Source organism: Ambystoma mexicanum, chromosome 12, assembly GCF_040938575.1.
Source record: "Ambystoma mexicanum isolate Mex_15411 chromosome 12, UKY_AmexF1_1, whole genome shotgun sequence".
In the NCBI taxonomy this organism is placed as follows: Eukaryota; Metazoa; Chordata; class Amphibia; order Caudata; family Ambystomatidae; genus Ambystoma; species Ambystoma mexicanum.
The window spans coordinates 672,747,594-672,765,692 of NC_090936.1; the positions used below are offsets into that span (position 1 = coordinate 672,747,594).

The 18,099-nt window shown below is 43.0% G+C and overlaps 1 long non-coding RNA gene across 1 annotated transcript in view; it reads right to left on the reverse strand.

Annotated features, from left to right (window-relative positions):
- The window catches only part of LOC138513993 (uncharacterized), a 117,174-nt gene that overhangs the window by 21,458 nt on the left and 77,617 nt on the right, over nt 1-18,099 (reverse strand). The gene's annotated exons all lie outside the window — the stretch shown is intronic.

Genomic DNA, 18,099 nt, shown 5'->3' on the forward strand with positions numbered 1-18,099 from the left:
TACTACTTAAGGTGCATAGACAAAATTCCAGAGCCTCTTTGGGGCCTCTTAAATGATACTTTTTATAAGTAGGGGCAAGCCACTTATGGCACAAGCTCCTATACAGGAGGAATATAAACAAGAGTCATGTGAAATCTTTTACTCCTTTCCCACAAATTGTGGACATGGACAAATCACCTCTGCCCCAGGAGCTTACAACTGCCGCCAGTGTAAGTATTCCTAACCTCACCTTTAAAAACAGGATGTGTGCCACCTTATCATCAATACAGGATAGGTATTTTATTTGGCCAAACAAGTGTTTCAGCTTGATATATTTTGCTGCTATACCAACCGAGCCGATCTCTAAAAATGTAGCCTTGTAATACCAATCCTTATACCTCTCCTTGATATAATCTTTTGTTACCGTAAATCCTTGGTTTTCCACTTAAAGTGGACACATAGTTGACCCATGGAAGTGCTCTAGACCCTTCTGGTGCAAGCACATCAAAAGTAGCATCTTTGTAAGTTCCCAGGGCAGGTAAGCTTTAAAGTTTGTAACAACATAATAAGGGGCACAATTTAGTGTCAAAGACAACTCCATCTACCCCAACTCTAATTTTAGATAGAGATGTTGCACTCCTTGGGAGAGAAAGGAGTTCTTTCAGCATAGCTATTTCATTCTGCCCCAGCCTACCAAGTTCAGAGTAGCCCCAAATCTCAGCGCCATACAGAACAGATGAATTAGCACAGGCCCTCAGAACCTCCAGTGCTTGAGGCAGTGTAGTCCCACCATAATAATGTATCAAACCATGCACTGCCGCCCCTTGCCTTGTAGAGTTAACCAGTTAGTTTTATAGCTAAGTAGCAACTTTCCAACCTGTTTCCCCTATTGGCCTCTTTCATATTGTGAAGCCATCATGAAGAAGACACAGACAACAGATTCAAAGTTCAAACAAAAGGTCTTTATGCCTAACTTGCCTTATACTAAGGTGGGATTTCCCAACCTAAATAAACTAAGGATAGTCTGAGTCTGTAAATTCAATGTAAAAGTATGTGTGTCCAAAACCTAAACTTGCCCTCACGACTAAAGCTAAACAATGTGCAGTAATGTCAGCAATCAAAAAGAAACAGTGTTCAAAATAAAAGTGCTGAGCTTCTTCCAGCTCGGGTTTGATTCAGCTTCCCCGCCCCCAAGTTCAAATGGTTCCACAAAGTAAATCTCAGGGTTCTCTTGCCCAAAGTGTAACACAATCGAAAAAGATCTCATGGTCTCTTCCCCAGACTTGTCACAGTTCCAGGGTATCTCAGGGTTCCCTTCCCAAAGATCAACACAGTTCCAAGATATCTTGGGGGTCCCTTCCCAAGATTAACACAGTTCCAAAAATGTCCAAGTCTCTTGAGATTCACCCGCATTGCACAATTCCCACTGGTACACCTTTTAACTTGTTTTCACACATGCTTTTCTTCACTTTGGCACTTATATCACACAGCCTTTGTCTCTTGGCTCCTTCACAGCTTGGCTAACTGCTCTAGGTGGAGTTGTCAGACCACACGGCCCACCAATTACAGGTCATGCAACCGATAACCCTTGACGCATTGTGATGCTCTTGATCCTGCCTGGGTAACACTGGTTTTCTACCTAGCACAAGTGTCAACAATTGATGTTTGCTGTGGTTTCTTTCTGCAGTCCTTTGGCTTTGCCACAAATTGCATTTCACCATTTGTATATTGGCAGTCTTTTGGCTTTGCCATAATTTGCATTCAACTTGCCTTTCTGAGTTCAGCAACTTATTTCTCACAATTGCTTTTCATTCAGTGCAAAATTGTTCATACCAACTCTTATTTTGTTTCTTGATGCTTAAAACACTTTTCACTTCTTTCAACATAGCACATTATTAGTTTTCCACATCTTTTCTTTAGTTTGGTATTCAATATTGGCCGTTGTATTTTCCCCAATGCTTGACCCTTTTTCCATGCTTCATTATTCCTTCACAATTACTTGGTAATTTATTCACAGTTCCTTTGACTTCAATCAGGTTCCAAACCCTTGTTACGCACTTCTTGCTTATGCAATAACATTAACTGTTATTCGTTTGTATACAACTTTCTGGTATTTCCCCGGAGTTACATTATGTCAACTGTAATGTGGAAAACCATTTCTTCTCTATAGAGCCCATTAAGAAGCAATTTTACTCATACGCAGCATATCACTTTCAAGATAAGGCTCAATTAATTTCACAGTTACTTCTTCATTAAATTGCGTCTCTTGCGAGTCATACTTTTGTATGGGTATGGTTAAATAAAATGGCTTGGGGCAGCTTTGTTTTACCCATGGTCACACGTGGGAGCTTCTATTGGATACTGTTGCCTTTCCTCATTTAAAAAAAGGTTTTGAGCACTTGATTCCCTCACCGGCAAGCTCCATAACCAGACCCTTTTTAGCTCCAGGCAAGTGGATTTTCAAACAGAGAGCTCACCTCACTCCGGAGACTACAGGGCAATTCTTAGACCCCTACCACTGTCTCCCTCATGTCTTCTGCTGCACAATCTCAACCCTTGGTTCTCCTGCATCTCGGTGTCTTTGCCACATGCTTACTGCTGCTCGACCTTGGCAACCCTGCTTCTGGGGAAGATGCGTCAACACGGAACCGGTAACCACACTCTGCTGATACCAGATCCAGGCCCTCTCATTACTTACGGCCAGCTTCTGGGGACTGCCAGCTATGTGTCTGCTTTCATCAGCACAGCTACCACTCTGGCTCTGCCTTCTCCTCCTGTCACTGCCTCTGCTACGACTCCACCGGAACTACTCTCACCCTCGATTTCCTGACTTCTCAACTGAGCCACTTTTAATGGCCCTGGCTACAGGATGATGAGCCCATCGACTAGACCACTCATATTGCTTCTTCTAGTCTTTCTTTTGTTTTAATGGTGGTCTCCTCATCTGAGTACCTAAGTGGTGTTTATATGAATACGAAACACAGAAATGATACAGAATTGCTTGAAATACACTGCAAAGGCCTGGGGAGGGTCAGTTTCATTGAAATAAGGAAAGGGTAAATTTCACATCTCAACCTTGGGGTCCTCACTCTCACTCCCCAGGTTTACCCCGCCCGGTGATCTTCCTTCCCATATCCACCACCAGGGTCAGGATTCAACAGCAATGTTCTTTCCATGACCACCTGGGAGGAGGATATCTTGGGTAAAAAGGTGAGGACGCCCTCAGATTCCACACAATATATATACATCCTTTGTGTAAAAGAAAGCAAATCGCCTGTGGATTGTGGAACTTTAGGAAGTCCTAGTGCTTCCAATGAGGAAAGACAAAAACATTTTATTTTCTCAAAAAAACTCAAAGAATAGCATTGTTTGCTTGAAGAAACAGTTTTTGTTAATAACAAGGAGAGACTGAAACCCAGTATCAAGGCTGGGACGAATATCCTGCTGTGAAAAAAGACTTTTGAAGACTGAGAACAAGTCAAGTGTAAACTGGGCCATGCAGAAGCCTTGCTGAGGCTAGTGTACATAGCCTCCCCTTTTCCCTATAAATTAGGTGTTTTCTAAAGTGGTAGGCCCAGTTAGTTGAATAGGATTTGGTTGAAAAGACTTTATTTTGTACTTTAACTTACATCCTTAGTTGACTTTAACCTACAGCCTTAGTTTTTGTTTGTTAGATAGGCAACTTTCCTCATATAAATGGGGCAAGTTAGGCATTTTGATCTTTTTATTTGAATCAAACCCTCAAATCATAAGTCATAATCACCCCAGTCCTGCTTGTGTACTCTGAATCTCATTCTTTGCTGGCGAACTCCAATGCTCCACCACACCCGATCGTGTCTACAGTGTTTGCAAGCCTCTGCAGAGAAACCAACGTCTTCTCCTGCACTGCCACACCACATGTAGTTGCCATTTTTAATTGTCCCATGCACAGGTGGTCTCATTAAACAACTAGCACGCACCTTGAGATTGAGGCTCTTGTTAATCTGTATCAATTCCTTCATCCTCCAAGTCTCAGTACTTAGGGGATTGTGGGAGTTGGAGACTATGGCTGTCATTGCACATACAGTATTTGGATGGTCTTTCTCAATGGTTTTACATGAAAGAACAGTCTGAGATAAAGGTGAGCCACAAGCAAAGAGATTTATTTGGAGCTTTTATCCCTCAGTTGATAGGTGGGGGTTTGACTTAAAGGATATTGGGAATAGGTTTCTTTACTTCTTCTACAGGGGGGAACAAACACATGGCAACAGGCCATCAGGGACTTGGACATTAGGGTATCCTCACGGGTGAAGGGGCGATACGGGCCTTCTCCAATAAAGCCATCACATCCCACTGGTAGTTGTCTCCTCCCATGTGATCCTCCCTCATATAGTCGCCCCAGGGTCAGGAGCAGTTAGTGACTGCTGTCCCCTGGCCACATGGGAGGAAGTCACTCCAGGGAATCCCTGATGACTTAATTGGATTCATCACAGTGCACAATTGCCCCAGTTGGTGCTCTGTCCTCCCAAATTGTTTCTCTGCTCACTTTGAAGGGTCAGAAATGCAAGACGGACACAAAGGTGCAGTTTTCTCAAACTTTGCCATTTATTTAAATAAAAGGGTAGGATAAAGGTCTATCTTTCCCTATCCTAATGAAAATGCCCTGTGAAGGAATCATGAATGAGACACAGACAACGCACTGAAAGTTTGGGCTACACATTTCTATTAAAATAAAGAAAGTTGGAAAAAGGTCTAACTTGCCCTATGCTAAGGTGGGAGTTCCCTATCTAAATAAGGATAGTGAGTGTTAGGAAGTCCAAAGCAAATGTCTGTCTGTGTCCAAAACCTGTACTTGCCCTCACATCTATTTGTATACAATGTGTAGGGATGTAAGCCTCAAAATGATATGTGTTCAAATAGAAGTTCAAAGCTTCGTCCAGCTCTTGGTCAAAAGGTTTCCCTTCCCCAAGGTTCAAATAGTTCACAGTACAAAAAGGGGTTCCCTTCCCCAAGCTTTCAAGTCTTCCAACAGTTCCAACACAACACAATTCGTTGGGATCCTTCCCAGCTCTTCTATTTTGGTTACCCTTTACCAATTTCAAAGCGTTCAAATGCCTTACTTTCAAATCACACAAGGTTTTGTTTTAGACTCAATCACAAGCTTCTTTGTGGTGCTTTAAGTGGCTTTTCATAAAGAGGTGTACTCGGTCTAGGCGCAGTTGTCGGACCACACAGTCTACCCATTACAGGTCACGCAACCAACACACCTTAATTGATCCTTCTTCATATGCACGTTGACACTGTCTTATCGCTACAGTGGTGCTTGACTTAGTCTCATTCCACATCCTTATAATGCTTTACCATTACTTGTTTAAGCAACATTTGCTTGTTGCACTTTCACATACTCTCATGGCTCTGGCCAGTGCTTGTTATTTCAAGTTACACAGTTCCTTGTATGGCTCTTGTCGATGCTTATTCTCTGAATATACACAATTCACAATTCTATCCTTGTGTCTCTTGCCAGTGCTTGCACAGTTCCTTTAACTCGTGTGATTCCACAAAAAACTTTAATTCATAATGGTATTCAAACGTGCTTTGTTTCATTGGAATCGGTATTCAAAGTTCCATAGTACTTGCTTTCATATAACTCGGCAGAGACGTAGCCAGGATTGTCTAAAAAGTGGGGCCTGGATCAAATGTTGTAGGTCTCATCCCAAGGAGAGCCAGCAGAGGAAAAGGAGTTTGTTCTGCCCTCACCCGAATGATTAGCAAGGAAGTGCAAGCCAATCAAATGGGTTTGGAGGGATAGTCCCCCTGAGAAAATGTTTTAAATATTGGGTTGGGCTAGGAAGAATAAATTAACTTAGTTCATCGCGGGCAGCGGGGCCCGATGGCATCTCCAATCAGATGCTAAAAGAAAGCAAAGAGGACTGGGGCGATTTGATATACCTGATTTTCAACAGGGTGAACTAAACAAGAACAGTGCCACCATCATTGAAGGAGGCGGTTATAGTCCCAATATTTAAAAAAGGGGACCGTAGTGAACCGAAGAATTACAGGCCAATTGCCCTATTAGATTCCATCGGGAAAATCTTTGCAGGAATACTGTTAAGAGATCTTAAAAATTGGGCAATTAAGGAGAACATCTTGGACAAGCATCAAACAGCCTTTATAAGTGGAGTAGGTACGTCACTCAATCTATTTCTTCTAAATCTCCTGAAACAACAGGCTCTGGAAACAAAGGGCAGAGTGTATCTAGGGTTCATAGACTTGGAAGAAGCCTTTGACGCTATAAGTAGAGAACAGCTCTGGAAAATGCTAAAGTCATGGAACTGCCCGGAGGACCTTCTTGATGCAATAAAAGCCCTTTACACTGGTACCACTATCCAGATGCAACTGGCCAGAGATGGGACAATAACCAGGAAAATACACACCTATCGAGGGATAAAGCAAGGGTGTGCCCTTGCTTGCTCCATTCCTTTTTGCCCTGTACTCAGTGGACATGAAGATCTCCCAGCAGCAAATAAGAGCTTTCCCACCAAAAATTGAAGGAGGTGAAATTACTTGGATCCTATATACGGACGACCTGGTCTTTATTGACCAAACCGCAATAGGTCTACAGAGAAGACTGGCAGCCTTTAAGATTTATCTCGAAGAAAATCAAATGAATGTCAATGTAGATAAATCTAAGATACTTATCATGAGCTCTGCATCCAGTAAGATGGGAAAGAATGCACCTTTTAAATGTACTATTGACCAACGACAATTGGAGGTAGGTGACTCAATAATATATCTCGGAATACAGATTAATAAAAACATCAACGGGATGGGTCACTATCAGCTGGTCAAAGAAAAGCTACTGAAATTGATGAACCAAGGAAGGGCCTTACATCACAGGTTGGGACTTTCTCGCTGACTCCTATTGTGACCTTTTATAAACAAAAGGTAGCAGCGGTCGTAACATACAGGGCTGACACCATGGTAAACTTAACCTGGAAAGTTTGGGAGACTTGTGAAGGTTACTGTTGGAGGAAGATCCTGAGATTACCCAACTCCCTACCTGTGGCACTAATCAGATATGAGTTGAGATTACACTCCCTAGAGTCAACAGTCCTGTGGAAGTCCATTTCTCTTTACAGGAAATTGTGTTAGATACTCCTCCTGGTCCTTTTGTGATACTTATGGGAAGGGGTCTACAAAAGGATAGGTGCCTTCACAGGTGGAGAGACAGATTCAAAACAGTCTTAGACAGTGTAAGCATTGATCTTGAAACCCTGAAAGGAAATCCTGATCATGTGAAGAAAAAGCCTCAGGAAAAGGATTGTATAGGCACTATTGATTTCAAGAGCCAAAGTAAACTATGCCACAGCTTCACTTGGGAGCGCGCTAAGATAAATGAATTACCACTTTACATGTTAAAATTTCCATCTGCTCATTACAGAGACCTATTATTACGAATTAGGTTAAATACCTTGGAAACAGGAGAAGTTTTGCTGAAAAGGAAGAAATTAACAAGAAATTAAGCTGGTTGTAGATACTGCAAGGAAAGAAAATCAATTGAAACCATAAGACACTGGATGCTGAGATGTCCTGCTTTAAAAAAGATAAGGCAAAAGGAAATTAATCTCCAGATTCAGGATTACGATTCTAAGGAGGAGGAAGAAGTGTGAGAGAACATTCTAACAGCAAATAGATTAGGTCGGACAATTGATGCACTAAAACATGTAGAGAAACTTCTGAGCAAGACCACCATCGAGGAACTCATTTGACTTTAAATAGAATGATCTGACATGAGGTCGATATAGAGGAATACTAATGGATTTAGAAAGGCTGATAATGATGTAAATAGGATATGTGATCATGTTAAAAGTTGAAAATCATTTAACCAATAAAACATTTTACAGTACACTTTCTGTGACAAATTAGGGGGAACAGCCACATAGTTTTATAGGATAAGACATGGGGAAGATATCCAGTACATACTAAGTCACCAACAATGCACAGAAGCATCTTCCAACACATTATAATGCATTTTCTCAATATATGTCAGCACTATGCAAGTGTAGAAAACCTTTCATACTAATTGTGTCCATACACGATCATGCTGGTGCACATATATATGCCAGTACTACCACATAATAACATACTCATGTTTGCTTTGCCAAAGTGCCAATAATGATACTATAACAAAATATGTTCATGAAGGCTCAACCAATATATGCCAGTATCCAAACATAAGACGTACACCTGTTGGATTAGCCTTAATGCCTGTGGAAAACAAGCATTGGCAATGCCACCCGTTTGTGCTTTTGTATAGGCATGGGAAAGGCCCTTGCCAATTACAGCAGTAGTGTTATTAACTGGCCATACATGGTAACAGGTGCAACATGGTATGGTACGAGTACATAGGCATCTAATGAGAGTGCCTGGAAAAGTCATAATACTTATACAGAAGCCAAAACTGTTGCCTTTGCCAATGCGTGTTTCAGGACTTCAGTGAAGGACACACATGGTGCTTAGAAATCGATTAGCTGAATGCAGACATTGAAGACATTTACAATACGCCAGTAGCGGGTTTACAACTCCAATTGAGTCATTAACTCTCAGAAGATGGCTTTGAAAAAACCCTGGCAGGCACTTTGAGTGTAAAGCTTAATGGTATTGCTTCATAAACGCGAGCTCAAAGAGTTCCCATGAGTAGGTCTTTTGGGCAGGAAGGGGCAAGAACTGGGTGGAAATAGCCATATGGATAAGCATGGCCATAGAGAGTCAATGGGTGGGCAAATACCCAAACAACACATGCAAGCTGTGTGTGCCTCCTCATATTCAATTTCTCCCCATCTGTACTCTAATGCATTAGTTTTGGCTTATAGGTGTCGCAAGGGACAACTAATAGCCCAACTAAGAAAAGCCATGCTGCAGTAAGAAAACATGTCCTTGCTGGCTCCTCAAATTCGCCCCCCGTCACATGTTGTATTTGCACCCCTACGCCAGTAAGAAAATTATGCCACAGTAAGAAAACATTGTCTTGAGGGCTTCACAAATGCTCCCCATGTAAGAACACTCACCAGCTTGCCTTTGACCTTGACACCATTAAAAACAAAAATTCCAACCCACAATAAGGAAATATGTCCTCCCCTCTCCCGTGTAAGAGCGCTCATCATGTTGCATTTGGACTTGACACCAGTACAAAAAATGGATTGCCACAGTAAGGAAACATGCCTTCCCATATAAGAACACTTACATGTTGCCTTTGCCCTTAATGCGAGTACAAAATTCCATGCCACAGTGGTACCCAGCCAGCCCCATTGTGGTACACTCCTCAAACGCAACCCCTCCTTCACGTAATAAGACTCAAGTTGGCTTTGCCCAAAAATGCCAGTAAACATTTCATGACCCTGTCTTAAATGTTCATATGTGAACGCCCCCATGGGCCCCAATCTTGCAAACACACACACACACACACACACACACTCGCTCACTAGTCACACACCCATACTGCTTGTCTGTCATTCACACGTGCACCCAGAACATTCAAAAGGCATTCTCAATCACACACGCACTTGTATCCATCTACACCATAGACACTGCACTCATTCATATGCATGCACTTACAGACACCTGCCTGCTAGAGCCCTTCTGTCTTCTAGATCCAACTGCGGATCAGATGCTTTTCCAAGCAAAGAGTGGGGGTAGAGCCCTCTCTTCATCAGGAGCATCCCTGTGGAATGGCTACCCTTCCCCTCTCAGGCTTGAGCCAGATCTCCTAAAGTTCCGTAAGCTTCTCAAGACCCTCCTTCCCTCTTCTTCCTTCCCTCTCCCCCTCCATTGCTAATGCCTCCCTCTGCTACATTGACTGACTGCCCGGTCCCCTCAGGGTCCTACAGGGCACCACTCCTTGCCCAGTCTTCCCCAGCATCCCCGTCTCCTTGACCTCCCAACCGCCTAACCTACACTTCCCTTTCCGGGCCCCCGCTCCCCTGAGCCGGTCCACCCCTGTCCTCGGAATTAGCATGTGGTCCTCACTCCCTGCATCCCCTGGCACTTGCCCCCCTGGCCTCCTATTAGCACTTGCTTAGCCCCAGGGGCCCTCTTCTTCCCCTCCTCCCTCCTGCACTTGTATGCCTCCACTTTGCCCTGCACATCACTCCCCCCATAGCATTATCCCTTCCCCTGACCGGCACTCCCTCCCCGCCCCTTGCACCTCTTGTTTCAACACTTGCACAATCTGAATGTCACAAGGCCAAGTAGGCCTGTTATTATTGTTTTCTGCCCTGCCCCCAATCCCCTTTTGTCTTGTGGTGCCTTGAAACACCATTTAATAAATACCCAATGAATAAAATAATTAAATACATACTCACATCCCTTCACATGCATGGAGGCTTGCCTACATTCGTATATACATACAATAACTGCCCACATGCATACACAAGCACATTTGTTTTTCCTTACGGTTAAATGTTTCCTACCAGACACAATTCGATGCTGCCTCTCAGCATCTCCTTGCTCCATAGGCATCACCCTCCCCCGCAGGCGCAGATAGGAATCAGGAAGGAGGGAGAGCTTCCTTGTTCCTTAAATGCAGGAATGAGCCTGCACAGAGACATCTGTAAATGTCCACACAGCGCTGCTGAGTGGGCATTTACAGATTTTGGGTGGGCCTTGCCCACTCAGGCCCTACCCTGTATACGCCTCTGTAACTCGGTATTCAAAATATTCGTTTTGATCAAAGTGTTTGCTTTCATTTAAATCAATATTCAAGATACTTGTTTTCGGTATTCAAGATACTTGTTTTCATCAAAGTGCTTGCATTTATTTAAATCGGTATTCAAGATACTTGTTTTCATGAGTCTTACATGTTCGCCTGCCAACCCGATGTCCTCTTCTCTAGGTTGACTCACTGGTTGGCTCTTACGGTGTTCCAGCGAGGCTCCCGGCTGTCACGAGTCCTCTCTCTCTCGTGCATCTCCTCGCTGTGTCTACACAGTGGGTCTCTGTGGCCTCGCTCACACCAATGATGCGTCCCTTGTCGCTCGGGCCTCACTCGGCACCTTCTACTGCACATGCTGGTTCCTTTTCTGCACTCTGCCACCGGCATCCAGCTTCCTTTAGCCACACTTCACGGTGCATACACTCTGCATCTTCTATGGTTCCTCGACCACCACGTCCGCTACGCCGCCTTCCTGGAGAGGTCTGCTCTCATCCCGCAGTCTGAATACCTGCTTCCACAGCTGCCTCCATGTTCTTCAATCTTTCTGCTTTTAAACCTCCCACCAGTCTGACTGATTAAAAAAATACTAGACCGCTCATTGTTAGTTTGGGAGTTCTGTATTACTCTTGGTTGCCTCCTCCTCGTCCCAGTACAAAACTGGTGTTTGTATCTATGTGTATCAATACAGAGAGGCTCTGTGTCTCTAGTTGGTCTCTTCCTCGTCCTAGTATACAACTGGTGTGTTTTAGAGTTTGATTTACAGGAAAAGTAGGGAAGGGATTGACAACAGGATATAAAAGCTTGGGGGATATTGGACTCATGGTGAAAGGGAAATGGGTGATACCATGTCTCACCCAAGGTTGTCTCATCCCCATTCCCCAAATCTGCTCCACCCAGATCATCCTCCCTTGCATATCCAACCCCAGGGTCAGGCAACAGCCTTTCCCTGGCCACCTGGGAGGAGGACATATTGGGGAAAGAAGTGAGGATGTCCTCAGATTCCTCATATCCCTACCTAGCAAACTAAACTAAAGAAAGAAGCTCTAGTGTCCAAAACGTCTTTGACCCTCACACTAATACATACAACAAAAACAAACAAGGAATGTTTGGCTATCTTTAGTTCCACAAAAACAAAATGAAAGTTCAAACTTATAGATTAGAGCAAGTACTCCTTGTGACCAGGGTTGAACTCCCTTCCCATGTATCAGTTCAGGAATATCCTTGACAAAGTTCAGATTCAACAAAGTTCAGATTCAATTTAATACAAAGGGCCTCATCACGAGTTGGGCGGTATTCCGCTGGTAATACTGCTGGGATACTGTCAGGGCTATTAGCGTTACCGCCAACTCCCCCGGTGCTATTAGCGCAGGATCATGGGTTTGGTGGAATGGTAATTCCCCATTCCCCATTGAGTCCAATCGGACATTTTCAGCGCTATGTACCGTTGGCGGTATTAGCACACAGTAATAGTGCCAGAAATCAGCAGATTTGCTGCGGATTTACCCCCAGCTCAGAGCTGGGGGTGAATCCTGCCAAACCTGTGATTTGGTAGACCCTTAAATGTGGCAGTAATAGCGTTACCGCTCCATTTAAGGGTTACTGCCAATCTTGTGATGAGGCAGAACATTTATTGGGCCTCATTAGAAGGTTGGAGGTAACCATGCCGCTTTTAGCGGCATTATTGCCTCCATACTGCAATCCGGGCACGGGTTCCTCGAATGAGGAATTACCGGGCCATCGCAACCTTGGCGGACCCGGTAATTCCCCGTCCGAGGAACCCGGACCCGGTCCATCCCCATTCCCATTCGAGCCCCCATAGGGGTCAATGGGAATGGGGATGGAGCTAACAACGGGCCCATTAATGACGGGCCCGTTGTTAACTCCCTGGTCCCCTCGCGGGACCCGGTAAGGACGCCTGGTTTTTCCAGGCGCCCATTGCAGGTCCTGTGAGGAGACCTCGTAATAGGGTGGAACGGGTTTACCGCACCGGCACCTTTACCGGTGCCGGTAAACCCATTCCGCCAACCTTATAGTGAGGCCCATTTTCTTTCAACTGCGTCTTTCCGCTGAATGATGCAAATGTCTCACAAACTCTTGTTAAAAAATCAAACATGTGTTATCCTTCACAGTATCCTTCTTGATAAGGCAAAAATGCCTCTTCCCACAAAACACAAGTTCATAAACCAAGGCAATTGTTTTCTTTAAGGTTCATGCAATTCTGAGCACATCATACATCTTCAGTTAAAATCATTTTTTCAGGATAGTACAATAACTGCCTTTGGTGATGTAACAGTTTGTCAAATGATAACACAAGTAATAACTTCATTCTATGACACCTTTTTGGCACAACAACACTTCTTCAAAAATATATTCTTCTTTCCTGGTATACTCGCCTGTCAGGACTAACTACTAATGATCCTTTTCCTGGTTGACTCTCCTGTCAGGAAGATAAACTCATACAACTACAAGTCATTTAAGTGAAAATAACTGTTCCAGTGTTATCTCCACCAGTATCCCTTGTGAGGAAGGCTGCACAATGGTAGCCTCTTTTTATAGTCTCTGAGTTCTTGACAATGTGGGTTATAGGGTTGCCCAAACTGGTGTCCTGAAAGAGGAAGATTGCACACAGGTTGCCGTCCTATATGTTCTTGATCACAACCTTTTGGCTGTTGGCAATGCGGGTTACAGGTTTCCCCAGATAGGTATCCCTTGAAAGGGGAATTGCGCCCTTGATGCCTCTTTACTTCTCCTTCACACCCTTTTGGCTGGTGGCAATGTAGGTTACAGGTTTACCCAGATAAGTGTCCCTTGAAAGGGGAATTGTGCCCTTGCTGCCTCTTCCCTTTATATGTTCATTATTGAAATCTATTGTGCATGACTCAGTATCCTGTTCGGATAGCCCTGGGGTCACCTTTTATTTTAGGCCAACTACCCGGCCTTCTGTGGCGGCTTCCTTGCTTCTGCTGCAGAACTCCTGCATTCTGCTGCCTCTGCTACCAACTACTGTCTAAGTCGTTTGAGTTTTGACAGCTCTGTGGGATCTTTTCTTCCACTTCTGCACCAGAGCATTTGCGTCATGTTGGGAGCTTGTCTCCAATGTAAATAGGCTTCTTCTTCCCCCACTGGTCACAAGGCTGCTTCCTGCTGCGTGAACTCTGCAATGCCATCTGCCTCTTCTGTCCCTATCGGGTCAAGCTGCCGTTCTTCTTTCGGCAATCTCAGTAGTTTGGATAGTTTCTGCCTCTGCTACAAAATGCACACCTTCCCTCAGGTGAAACTCATTGTGGAATTTAAATGTCCCACTCAAGTGCCTCACACTACAACAACTAGACCACTCATTATGCTGAATGGGACCTTTGATCTTCATTGCCTTAGAGTCCTTCTTCCTCGTCCCGGTACCACATGCATTATGGACCTTGAAGTCTATAGTGGCATTAATCCTTAGACATTTATTTGGTTGTGAATATTTGGTGGGCTGAGAATTGTTAAGAGTCAGGTAATGTTATAGAAGAGGTTTGTAATTTACCATTGGTGTGAGGACCTTTACCCAAAACAGAATCATGACAATTGGGTGATATCAGATGTAATTCTTGAACTCCCAAAGTACACATTTTAATCTGATTAGGTTACTTTTCATAGCATGTTCTTTGGGCAGCTTCATGGGACGGACTTGTACAACAACAGCAAGCCATTAGGTATTTGGGGATTATGGGGCTTTCATCCTCATAACAGGTTGAATAGTGCATCTCTCCCAAGGGAGTCACCACTTCCCCTGACAGCCATCTCCTCCCATGCAATCCTCCCTTATGAAACCACTCCCAATGTTAGGATCAGGTAGCAGCGTCCTTCCCCTGGCCACATGGGAGGAGACTTTAGGCTGGGGTTCCGTGATGACTTCGGAGAAGTCATCACATCACCCTCGAACAAAGGACACTTTTCTGCATTGTTGAAGGTACTCCGCCAACCAGTCAGCCACCATGTTTTCACAATCTATTTCTCTGCTTAGCCGCTCCTTTGTTCTGGCCTGAAACAGGCACCACAGGATTAGATGGTCCGTGACATATTTAGGGTGTGGGGCATCTATGTTAAAAGCAGCCTTCCCACATGCTCGGTACAGTTTTTTTACTAAATGTGCTACTTACAATCTAATGTGAAACAACAAAAAAAGCATTACCAAAGGAAAACAAGTTTTTTTCAAAACAAAGACACTAGTTGATATGTAGTTCTATTGTGGGTTATGCGCTCACCAAAAATTCTCACATTCTTGTATCCCTTCCTTTTGAGTTTTTTATCCAAGCGTATACTCCTAAAGATGTTATTGGCTTGTCAAACCACTCAATCAAAATGTAATTCTTCTATCGTGCTGACAGCAATTAGGAAACTGAGCTTTGGGTTCATGGGTGCCAACCTTTGATGTTCACTATGGGAGCAGAAATTCACTCACCTCCACCCGGAACATGATCAAGCAAACAGACCATAAACCGCCCTGGTTGAACAGTGCATTTTACAAGCTTATGTATTTTAGAAAGTATTGCAAAAAGGCATATAACTTCGGTAAGTGTATTTTATATAAGCTTGGATAGGTTCACATAGATGTGACACGCCAATGTAACTTCCTCTGCCCATTATATAATCCCATCCCAAAAGTCCAGGCAAAGAACAGACGGTGAGGTATTCAAAAATCAACATTTATGTAAAAGAATTATATCCACTTTAGACAACTGGGTTTCCAGCTTTACACTGGTGCCCACTACAATATGATATATGTAACATTAGACAAAAATGAAATGTTACCTGCACATATGAATCTCATCTTGGTAATTATAGGCACATACCTCTACATGACTCCGTGGCTCACATCTTTAAGTCAGTTCTACTGGACGCACTGAATGAGTGGTAAAAGAAAATGAAGAAGCCTATACAATTTCAAACAGGTTTTAGCTACTCAGCAGGGACTTCTTTAAATGGAATTTGTTTTACCTTCTTGCAACAACAGGTACTATCAACCGAGAATATATCACTTTATAGTACTTGTTTAGATCTGCCACTTGCTTTCGATCACATAGATCAAAATTGGTTATGGATTCATCTATGGTTGTGGCAAATAGACAAAGTACTATTACAGTTGATAATGAGATTATATCAAGACCCCTCGTTAAGTATCAGATTGGATGCAAATTGAACCCTTAATAAGCCCATTTTGATTTATAGAGAATTGAGGCAGAGCCTTGTCCTGGCTCCTGCCTTATTTAATCTATACGTGCTGGATATATTAGAACAAATAGGAAAAATAAACGAATTTCCGCTGAAGCTGGACCACTTGTCCATCTCAATCTTATTTGCAGATGACATCATGCTATCTGACCAATCAAAATAGGCCTACAAAGAGCAGTCACAGCTCTGGAATCCTATATGAGGATGAATAATCTTGAAATGAATGCAGCAAAATAAGTCATTCTAATATCGAAAGCGGGTTGCACCTCAAATGACGCCTACTCATTGATGATAGGAAGGGCAAAAATTGGCCTGCAGACACAGTTCACTTATTTGGGGTTTCACATTCAGGAAAAAACAAGTATTAAAAAAACTATTGATGGAATAAAAACTAAGTTAGTCCTGTTACTAATGCGAAAAATGTCAAATAAGTTCTGAGCTTATACCCTGGTGCCTCTTAAAAAATACTACTGTGGAAAATTAATCGCTACATTAATGTATAGTTTAGAATTGTTACTGCGCTACCAAAAGTAGAAGTGCTGGATACATTAGAGGGAGTATTTTGGACACCATGTTACGGAAGATGTACTTCTTTACCGAAGTCCAGTTGACAAGGTTACAAATGCAGATAAGTTCTTAGGCAAGTTATAAGGAAGACATACGCGAAATCCACCGGCACCCTCTCTCAAAGGCACTCAGCGTACCAACTGACAACATGGGAACACTCAGAGGCACTGTGAAGGCATCATGAAGTAGACCCAGACAACTGAATAAGATTTTGGATGCAAACTTTTATTAACTAAACGAAGAAGGTTGGGAAAAGGCCTGACCTGCCCTATGCTAAGGCAGGATTTCCCTACCTGAATAAAACAAATGATAGTCTGTGGCAGGAAGTCCAAAGCAAATGTCTGTCTGTGTCCAAAACCTATACTTGCCTTCACATCTAACTGAATACAATCTGTAGGGATATCAGTGTCAAAAAAGTAGTGTTCAAATAAAAGTTCAGACCTTCGTCCAGCTCTTGGATGGAAAGAGGGGTTCCCTTCCCCAAGGTTCAAACAATTCACTTAACAACAGAGGGGTTCCTTTCCCCAAGGTTTCAGCTCTATCAATGTTCCAAAACACCACAATTCCTTAGAATATTCAATGTTCCAAAATAATACAGTTCCTTGGGACAGTTCCCAGCTCTTTGGGTCTGGTTACTTTTCACCAGCTTAGAAAGTTCAACTCTCAATTTCAATTCACTCAGGGTTTCCTTTATTCAATTGCAAATGGTGGTTCTCTAGGTGGGTGCATTCACTGTTGTTGGACCACATGGTCTGCCCATTACAGGTCATACAACTGACACACCTTAGTATTTGCTTCATAAGTATTTTACCACCATCTCAGCTTCATAATAAGGCTTGACTTGTCATCAGTCACTTGTTTAAAGGATTCCACTTCCAATAACCAACACAGGCTTACCAGTACACTCTCCTGCTAGGAACCTCAGTTTAAAGTTCTTTTGCACCAGTTATCATAAGCTTCTCAGTAGACTCTCCTGCTAGGAGACTTATTCAGTGTTTCATGCCTCCTGCTCAAAACCTCCAACGCCCTTTTTCCAGATTTCTCTTGCGTACAGGTTTTCTGCTTTCAACCATTCATGTCTTTCAGTAATCTTCATATATTAAGCGGAATGTATGTATGTGCGTATGTTTGTCCGGCTATACAAATCCACACCGTTGAAACCATGTCTACCAAATTTTGCATGGATTCCTCTTTTGTCTGGGGCAAGATCGTAGTCTATGTTTGGATGCAAAAATCTTATAAGCAAAAACAATATGTGGATGTGTGTCTGTATGTTAGTCCGGCTATATAAATCCACACTCTTGAACCCAAAGCTACCAAATTTTCCTCATTTGTCTGGAGGAAGATATGAAGTCTATGTTTGGAAGCAAATAATTCACTCCATAGACACCCTCATTTACTGATGCTCATCCTAATTAACTACAGCAGTTACTAGAAGGAGGTAACATTTTGAACAATATTTTAATGAAGAAGCATATAAACAAAAGCAAACAAACCCAATTGCCATACATAGCAGTGGACGAGGGTATGAAAAACTTAATAACAACATTATGGAACAAGAAACTCTGCTAACAAAAATATCCCCAGAAAACTCACAATCACCTCCCCATTCTACTGAACCAAAACATCCAGTCTACAAATGGCCGTGC